Genomic DNA, 8501 nt, shown 5'->3' on the forward strand with positions numbered 1-8501 from the left:
AGAGTCAAGGAGCATTTGTCATATGCAGTGAGAAATGTATGGTGAGTGATTACTTAATGAACGGGTTTTGAATGGATTCACATGGCACTGGCTGGTTCTTTCCGTGACATGAGGGCTTTGTGACATCAAATGTATGTAAAAGCTCATGTTTCCCCTCAGTTGTTGATTCATTCTCCATTCATTATTTACAAAATGCATTGTGTGGAAGATGAGGCACAAGAGTTGAGAAGTGAATCATATACATTGGTCGGGACTGTGACAAACTAGTAACAGAAAAATAGCCTCCCCTCCCCACCTGCCCACTCCCATCCAAACAGAGTGAAACAGCGTATGCCTCAGGAATGGCTCCCAAAGATTTGCAGCATTGAACAACTGAAAACTAAAGGACACAATGTTCAAAAGAGCAGAACAGAGAAGGCAGAGCCTGGAAAGAGGATGACAGGGACAAAGTTAGCTAAAAGAGTTGATGAAATGGGGGGGGGGAGCCAAACAGGCCAGGGAGAGGGTCATGGGCAGAGAGCAAAAATGTTTATTCTGACATTTGAGCAGCAGGAGTCAGTACTTTACTCTGAACAGGTAGAAGAGAAACTCAGTCAACTTCCTTCAGTGCCAACTCTCCCATTGCTGCTTACGACGTTTCCCTCACACTGCATCCCTCTTTTACTACTTTAAGTAAAATCCCTGGCTTTATCACACCATAAAAAAATATACCTGTGAACTTGAAGGAGTGTCTCCACCCTCATCGTTCAGCCCAGACACTGAGGGCCTTCTGGAAGTTCCCCCATTGTGAGAAGTGAAGTTACAGGGAACCAGGAAGAGGGGCTTCTTCTCAGCAGTGGCACCCACTCTGTGGAACACCCTCTCATCGTATGTGAAGGAAATAAGCAACTATCTGACTTTTAAAAGAGATCTGAAGGGAAGTTTTTAATGGTTGGTTTTTACTGCATTTGATATTTTAATTTGGAGGAAGCTGCCCAGAGCAGCTGAGGCAACCAAGTCAGATGGGACGTATATAAATATGTGGTGGTGGTTGTACCAATATACAGGCTTAGAGATATGAAGATGTGTTGTGGAAAACACAGTAAAAATGTGTGTATGTAATTTCTTCCAGCACCAGAGCCATCCCAGGATGTTTTGCTACTTGAGGGAACCTATGGGTCTCTAGATATTGCTGGACTCTAGTTTCTGTTGACCACATCCAGCATGACCAATGGTTACAGAAGATGAAGGTTTGGGTTTAGTTTATATGCTGCTGTTCCACAGTGGATGGTACCGAAGATGACTCACAATACAACATTGTCACCCCTACAAAGGCCCATTCTTATGTGACCACCCTTCACATCTCCCTCAGGTGAGGCACATGGAAAAGAATCTGTGTTGAAGAGTGAAAGGTCCAGGTTCTTGTGGAGAGAGGTGGTCTTTGTGGTTTTGGTGTTCCAAGCTGCGTAAAGGTCTATAGATTAAAGCCAGTGCTTTGGATTGAGCCTGGAAACCAGTTGGTAGGCAGTATACTCAGGTCAGAATCAAAGTAATCTGCTCAGGTGTTCTGGTCCAATCAGTAAACAAACTGCTGAATTCTGCTCTAGCTGTACTCTTCAAAGGCAGCCCCACATATAATGCATTGCAGGAACCTAGAGATTGCCAAAGCACAGACATTTGAAATGAAGTCATCCCTGTCCAGATAGCATCGCAGCTAAGCCACCAACAGGAGTTGATGGAAGGCACTCCATGCCACCGAGGCCTCTTGTGCCTCCAGTGACAGCAGTGGAACCATAAGTACCCCCAACCTTCTCTTTTAGGGAGAGCGCAATCCCTCCAAACAGATTCATTGCACATGAGAAACCACAAAGGACCACCACCCCCCCGCCCCATTCTAAACAATGTGAAAGTAATGCAGTAGCAGAACGATAGATTCCAGGGAGAAGTTACTAACTACTCCAGCCAGACAAAGGCCAAGAGTGGTGTTAACATCTGGCAATCTATTGCACTACATCTGAAGAGCCCAACATCACCATTCTGAAGCCAGAATAAGCAATGCCTTGATTCACAAATTCCAAAGGGGAAGTGACTAAGTAAGTGGCTCAGCAAAAGCAATTGTTAGAGCCAACATCTCCTCAGTTTCAGTTCCAGCTTCTTTTGCTTTCTTCTGTTTTGATTAGATAATAATTTTCTAACCACATTTCAACTTCCTGTTTGTTTTGTCAGTCTCCGGCTCTCTGATAATCCCGCACAAGAGCTCCTGCTAATGCAATGGGGCTTTCCCTCCCTCCCTCTCCTTTCCCCTACCCCTGCCCAATGGGCTCTGGTGGGGTCAGGAGAACACCCAGAACAGCATGTGGCGGGTGGAAAGGGCAGATCCTACCTTTTGGCAAGCTGAAATGGCAGAACAGTTGCTTCAGCACTCCCATAGGGGGGTAGACCCATTAAAAGGAATGGGTTGTTGTTGTTATTTAGTCATTTAGTCGTGTCCAACTCTTCGTGACCCCATGGACCAGAGCACGCCAGGCACTCCTGTCTTCCACTGCCTCCCGCAGTTTGGTCAAACTCATGTTCATAGCTTTGAGAACACCATCCAACCATCTCATCCTCTGTTGTCCCTTTCTCCTTGTGTCCTCAATCTTTCCCGACATCAGGGTCTTTTCCAGGGAGTCTTCTCTTCTCATGAGGTGGCCAAAGTATTGGAGCCTCAGCTTCAGGATCTGTCCTTCCAGTGAGCACTCAGGGCTGATTTCCTTCAGAATGGATAGGTTTGATCTTCTTGCAGTCCATGGGACTCTCAAGAGTCTCCTTCAGCACCATAATTCAAAAGCATCAATTCTTCGGCGATCAGCCTTCTTTATGGTCCAGCTCTCACTTCCATACATCACTACTGGAAAACCATAGCTTTAACTATACGGACCTTTGTTGGCAAGGTGATGTCTCTGCTTTTTAAGATGCTGTCTAGGTTTGTCAAGCTTAGTTGACTGCCATCCATCAGTGTGCTTAAATGTTTCTGACTCATCTGCATCGACTTGCTGGTTCTCAGCCTTGTCACTTCTACACATATATCACTTATTTTAGGGTTCAGAGAGGCGCACACTGCTGGAGAAGCCAATTGCATATTCAGTAGCAACTAAGAAATGATTCTGGCTGCAGTGATTCCATTTTTACTTCCCCCACTGGCTTAAGCACTTTTTGAAGTTTCTCTATTTGCCGTCACCCACTAAGAAATCCCACACATTTTCCAGCAGCTGCCTCTACCTCTTTTGCCCACTGCAGTAATTACTGTGGGAGTTCTCTGGTTCAACCTAACAAACCCCGATTAACATTTCTAAGAAGTGTTGGAAGTACCGAGGGAAGAGAGTTTGAAACTGTGAGGTTAAAAAAAAGTTTATTCCTGATTTATATTTTACCGTGTAGCAAGACTCTTTTCTTCTTCTTCTTTTAACTAGACTTTATATATGGTTTCATATATTGACTGGGCTTAAAAATTAAGCTATTATTGAGCTTAAAAATTAGTGGGCAGGCATCTGATGGTTTTTATTCTCATATGCCCATATTTCTTCATTCATATTGCATACATGTACCACTCTGCGTATCTGTATTTCTGCATAGGGGAATTTCTCTCATTTTCTTATTTTTCCAATCTTAAACTCAGTTCTCCACACAAAAATTCTCATGAAAATTCACCAGCATTTTAGTGTGAATTTCTCCTAATATAGTATGAGTTGGGAATTATGTTCTGCGGATAGCATGTATATGCAAAAACATGTACACTCGAAACCTCCACCTGGAGCCACACCCACATGAGCATAAATGACCTTTTAGAGCTGGCACACCAAGTGGGCCTTGCTCCCCACCCAAGCGAGGTGGACCAGGCAAGTACTGCTCAGAGCATGAGCTCTGGGGTCACCTCATGAGACCACCTGAGCTCCCACAAACCCACATGCTGCGTGGGACTTGGCCCAACAGCAAGGCAGAGAGCTTAAAAGATCTTTCCGTGCCAGGAAAGCCCAGCACAACATCACCTTTCAACTTTGCCTTGTGTGAAGTTCATGTGCAGAATTTCAACCACCCAGCTTTCAACCACACAAGGTTGAAATCGCCCAAGTTAATTGCTCGCGAGTTGAGATCGTACTGTATACGTTTTGTGTGTGTGCCCAACATACACATTTTCCTAAAGCAATTTCCCCCGAGAAAATACATTTTTATTTGCTGTTTGCACAAATGCATGCATTCATAAGCACCGTTTACCCTGGAATCTGAATGTTTCTGGTTGGAAAACTGCACTGCAAAATTCAGAGAAGTGCAAATTTATGAGAATGGCTGCCTTTCAGTTTCACATATCATTTTAGGAGAGCCAGGTAGGTAGTTTCACCTTTAAATGTGAACTCAATCAAATTTCAACCCTCTCCTAGAATTCAAGCAACCTCTGATGAGGTGGGAGGTTTAGCGGCAGTAAAAAAAGAAAATATCCCTCCACACCCTTCTAGTAACTTTAAGGTGAATGGACAAGATACAGGAGATGGTTAGCTCTTAATAGATGCCAGCATGGGGTGGAATTTTGGTCTGCAGGAGTTCTTCTCCCCCATAACACACTTGAATAGGCCTTGGGATTAATAGCCAAGAATGTGTATTTATGCTTATAGAATTCAATATGAATTTACATGTAATTACATAGCCGGAAGGGTTTTTTGAAAGGCCCTCTTTTCCAGGTATGCATATCCACCCAATTTCACAGGATGAGAAGGGTCTTTAATATTCCGCAGTGCTGCTGAGCAAACTGATTTGTCCCCTTGATCACTTAGGGATAACAGCACTGCTCATGCTCTCATTGTTAGCTGACGGAAGGTTAAATCCACACTGCCATTTATGAGCAGACACTACTTAGTATGGATGGATGCTAAGGCAGAGAGGTGCTTTAAAGGACAACCCCTGTAACTGTACTGCATTTCACGTTGGGCTATTATTAAGTTGCATCACTTTAGTTTATTAGCAGATGACAAATGCTGACCTTGAAATTTCCTGTAAATCCATTTAGAAAGGATTCCTCCCCATACCAGTTAGGGTCACCTGACTGGAATTAAGTGAAATTAAGCAGCGGCATTAGAATGTCGCTGCCATGAAAATAAATTCACAGGAACAATCCAGCTACTATAGTTAAGGTGTGAGAAACTGCTTCTACCAACTGCCTTCAGCCCACCTAGTTAATGGCATAACAGTTTTCTTTTAAATAATGAGATCTTATGCTAGAAAAAGAACAAAATAGCAATTGAACCCCCCTCTGATAACCCAGTGGTAGAACTCCAAATTCCAGCAAGGTCTTCCCACTCACCCCAATCAATTTACTTTATGTTATCAGAAAGTCCCAATGCTTGCAAGATAGAGATGATGCACAAGTATCCCACTTCTGCTCCCCAAAGAGGAGAGAGTGCTATTGTTCTCAGGTTCTGCTTTCATGCATCCCATAGGCACACGGCCAGCCACTGTGAGAACCTAGTGCTGAAATGGATGGACCTTTGGCCTGATCCAGCAACGCAGGGCACTTCTTATAAGGCCGAGTCCCTGAAAGCATTCCAAGTGAATGCATATAAAGGCTCGAGATTCAGTGCATGCCCTTGCAAAATATGCATGGTGTACTGGCAAACTGCTTGCCTCCACCTCCCCCAGGATAGTGCAAAGGAAGGCAGTGTTAGAGCCTCCCAGGGGGACTGGGGCTCCTCCTCCCTGAGCTCTGTGTTAGCAGTCCAGTAGTAGGAAGAGGTATAGGATTACAGTTTCGCCTGATATGAGCCAGGGAAAGGAGGTTTCAGTCTGTAAGCAGTGGCAAGCTGGAGAAAGCAAAGGGTGAATACAATGTGGGCAGTTTGACTCCAAATGGGAGAAATGAGAGAAATAGAACCCTCTTGGAGTGTAATGCTCCAAGGTTGTATATATGTGTAAATAAACCATATATCATAAAGACACTACAGTTTCCACTGTGCCACATTTCCAAAGAAGGCTTAATCTTGCACTGCTGGGGAGATTGGAGTGGCCTGCACCATTATTATATTTATTAAATTTATTACTCGCTCTTTTAAAAAAACAAAGTGACAAAGTGACTTACAATATTTAAACAAACACATACATTGGAAAAACACCAAAGACAAATCTAAAAGACAACCCTCTATTTAAAAGGCAGGATTGAAACATCCCATCCCCTTGAGTCCACAGATCATCAAGAACTAATGGTTCCACTTGCAGATCACCCTATCGAGTTGAGGAAACAAGATCCAGGCGATGGACCAATGACATGTTGGGACAGCCCCATGGTTTGTCATGGCAGCCATGGAATCTTCAGCCACTCCAGAGTGAATGGCCTTGGCATGGACGTTGGAATCCCCCAAAACCAGACTACTGTCACCTTCTCCTTCCTGAGTTCTAACATAGGGTTCTAGTCCCTTGGGACAAGGGAGAATAGGAGGAAGAAGCTCAAATATTGAGGTGAGCAACTGCTTACAAATACCTAAGTGGGTTTCACATACTGAGGGGGACTTCTGGCACATGGAACCTGGGCAGTAACTTCCATGTATGTAAAGGCACACATCATAACCTGAGAACCTAATCTGAATATAGATTGTGCTCAACCGCTCAACGCTGTGAACTGCCCTGAGACCTCTGGGTATAGGGTGATATATAAACTCAGTAAACAACAACAACAACAACAACAGTATCCAGCTGCTCTATGATTCTTCCTTCCCAATGTACTCTTCATACACGTGGCTGTTAATTCCAGTCATGTTGTTTAAAAGCTGAAGACCACACCTGTCTATCACCCTTGCAAAAGATTATCGCATGATGTGTCTTATTTAAGGTTCTGTAAGTACATAAGAACATTTCAGGTTAAAAATAACTCTTCTTATTTATGTACTTCCATTGCTAACAACTCATAAAATAACGCACAGACAGATGCTTGGGCTTAGTGTCAGAAATATGCAAAAGAAGTTTCATTCTCTTATAAGAAAGCCATTTTTCCATCAGTTTGTTGGAAACTCCATATAGGAATATGGCAGCCCTAACTTGTGATGAAGGTAGCTATGGTCTTATCCAGTTAGTTTTTAATTGCTAAGCCCCAATGCCACTAAGTCAGGAGTAGCCAAGGTGGTGGACACCAGCTCCCATCATCCCTTCCCACTGGGCTGGGGCGGATGCAGCTAACAGCATTTGAAGTATACTGCTTGGCTACCTCTGGACTAAGCCATTATAATTGTTAACTTCAACTGGACTTTCAGTACAGTCTTATGCAGACTATTTACTCTGCCCCATTGTTCTCAGTGTGGGCTTACTTAAATTGAGACTAATTTCTGTTGGATTTGGTCCAAGGATTATTCATCCATGCACCCCATTTATCACCATATTGGATATACACTTCTGAGTTGTATAAATGATATACCTTAGCAATTAATGATATTTTGCTGGACATAAAAACACTAAATTATTCAGTTTGGGGCCTTGCATTTGTGTTTCAGTGAAGGATTGTGAATCAAGAATTCAAAATCAGTGAGAATATATCCCTTTAACAAGGTCAGGGACATGCCCCCCAACTCCACTTTTACTGGTATTCAATGAACGTTTGCTAACCAGTAAAAACAATCTGGCTTTTATCATGCCATGATTCCCATTCACCCACTGTTCCTTTTAACCCCAGCAGCCATGCCATCTGATCATGGATGGACAAAAAGAGATGTGTATTCATGTGGGCCTAATAATAACGCCTGTTTCCAATAATATATGCCATATCATCAAGCTGCTATGCAAAGGCAGGAAGCTAATGATCTGGTCAATTCCTCCACCCCTAATAGTTCCTAGATTGTATTTTCAACATTCTGGATGTATGACCCTTCTTAGCTATAATGTTTCCATTGCCAGATGTAAAGGTTAAGGCACAAAGCCAGTATGATATATACACCCCTCTTTCAAGGAAACGCATTATGACCTTGAGCTCCTACAGCTTGAGCTCCCAGCCCTCTCACCTGCCCCATAAATCCCTCCCAAATGTCAAGCTGTGTGGATTTCGTTTCCTGCTGAGTGAAGCCCTGTAACCTTTGTCATCAGTTGTCTGTGTCCCACTGGTGGGCATGGGCGTTGCTCCTGAGCTCAGGGCTTGGGTTGATGTCAAAAGCAGTAGCTAGCCCCTCATTTGGCGCGACGCCAGGGAGGAAGGAAATGCTAAGGCAGGTTCTTCCATTGGAGATAACGCTTAATGAGTCCAGCGGATGTGTAAGCCAAGGAAGCTTTCAGGAAACTAGAGTCATGTTGATTTGGGGTAGTGTCTTTTAAGAAACGTGCCATAAACATTTTTTTAGAAGCAGATTTGTTAACAGCCATGAGTGCTGCCAAAGGCCTCATGAGCCTCCACACATTTTTGTCCAGTTTTCACCCAGAGCAGAAACCTAGGAATGGAGAAGAGTGCAAAGTGTTGACATTTAAAAGTACAGTGGTACCTTGGGTTACATACAATTCAGGTTACAGACTCCACTAAC

Source organism: Podarcis liolepis (genome assembly GCF_965112155.1).
Source record: "Podarcis liolepis genome assembly, chromosome: 11".
In the NCBI taxonomy this organism is placed as follows: domain Eukaryota; kingdom Metazoa; phylum Chordata; class Lepidosauria; order Squamata; family Lacertidae; genus Podarcis; species Podarcis liolepis.